The sequence below is a fragment of the Bison bison genome, unplaced genomic scaffold (assembly GCF_000754665.1).
Source record: "Bison bison bison isolate TAMUID 2011002044 unplaced genomic scaffold, Bison_UMD1.0 scf7180017857687, whole genome shotgun sequence".
Lineage (NCBI taxonomy): Eukaryota > Metazoa > Chordata > Mammalia > Artiodactyla > Bovidae > Bison > Bison bison.
The window spans coordinates 15,559-17,337 of NW_011488260.1; the positions used below are offsets into that span (position 1 = coordinate 15,559).

At 49.0% G+C, this 1,779-nt stretch overlaps 1 pseudogene; it reads left to right on the forward strand.

The window, feature by feature from the left end:
• The first annotated feature begins 25 nt into the window (after positions 1–25).
• Positions 26–1,408, forward strand: LOC105003783 (annotated as a pseudogene).
• The last annotated feature ends 371 nt before the right edge of the window (positions 1,409–1,779 follow it).

Sequence of the window (1,779 nt, forward strand, 5' to 3'; positions counted from 1 at the left end):
CCGCCCATCTACCACCGGCACTGAGCCTCCCCAGCCTCCCATTTCCTGGCGGGGCCATGGGGGTGGCCCGGCGGAGACCACCTGGCCGGGGGAATGAGGAGGAGGCAATGGCTACTAGGTGTCTGGAGGTGCCTGGTCAGAGCCAGGTCGTGCTGGCAGAGGCCACCAGGAGCAGCCACCATATCCTAGTTACAATTCTAACTATTGGAATTCTACTGTCCGACCTCGGGCTCCTTACCCAAGTACATACCCTAGAAGACCGGAAATGCAAAGCCAGAGTTTGAATTCTTATACAAATGAGGAATATGACCTACTATACCCCACTGGCCCGGAGACAAATACTGCCTCATACCCTGGGGCCTATTACACACCTGGGTATGCTCAGACCAATTACTCCACAGAGGTTCCAAGCACTTAGCATTCATCTAGCAACAGCCCAACCCCAGTCTCCAGTTGGATGTACCCCCAGCAGGACTGCCAGACTGAAGCACCCCCTCTTAGGGGGCAGGTTCCAGGATATCCTGCTTCACAGAATTCTGGAATGAGAGTACCCTATTACCCTTACGGGGATGGTGATCATAGTGTTCCACAACCAGGACCCCCTGTACGACCCCAGGAGGACTCATGGGCGCCTCCAGGTGCTTATGGAATGGGAACCCGGTACCCCTGGCCTTCAGCTGTGCCCTCGGCACCACCGGGGAGTCTCTACATGAACGAAAGCACTTCATCATGGCCTAGCAGTGGCTCTCCTCAGCCACCTCCTTCACCGCCAACCCCACAGCCTAAGGACTCCTCCTATGCCTACAGCCAAGCAGATCAAGGAATGAGCCGGCACAACTTTCCTTGCGGTGTCCATCAGTACGAGTCCTGGGGATCAGTGGACGATGACAGTTCGGAGCTTTTGGATTCCCAGGTCCAGTATAGTGTTGAGCCTCATCTGTACGGTAATGCCACTCACAAACATCCCAGCACTCAAGACCAGGGTATTCATCTTGCTGAAGAGTGTTTATCTTCAGATGAAGGGACTCCCTCAAGCATTAAAAAAACCATACATGTGCTAGAGAAGGTCCAGTATCTTGAGCAAGAAGTAGAAGAGTTCATAGGAAAAAAGACAGACAAAGCATACTGGCTTCTGGAAGAGATGCTAACCAAGGAACTTCTGGAACTGGATTCAGTTGAAACTGGGGGCCAGGACTCCATCCGGCAGGCCAGGAAAGAGGGTAAAGAGGCGGTTTGTAAAATCCAGGCCACACTGGAAAAACTGGGGAAAAAAAGTATGATGAAGGGATTTAGAACAAAGGGGAAGCCTATTACTAACTTGACCAAAGAACTCTTGATTTTGGTTAATTACCCTCTTTTTGAAATGCCTGTTGATGACAAGAAGCAATACATTCCAACTATCCTTTGATAGAAAGCTTGAAAAACTGGTACAGGACTTGGAAAAACAGTTGGGTTATGAGTTGTTTTCAGACCAGTGAATATAATAGGGAACTCTAGGGTTATGGATATTGCCAAGTAGACTTGCCCAGTAAGAAACACGTGGGTGTTGGCAAGCTGCTGCTTATCAGCAGGAGGCGAATTCATCTTATTGAACAGGCTCCTCAGAAACCTACAGGATAAGACTGGATGTTCTTTGGACAGGGTCTGTTTTTTGTAAACATCTGGATTACTTGTCACATTTTTATACATTGTAACTGCTTTCACCATACACTTTGTGTGCAAATTACAGCTTGGACTTTAGCATCCTTGGACCTCTGTTTTGTTTTGTTATTTGCAGTT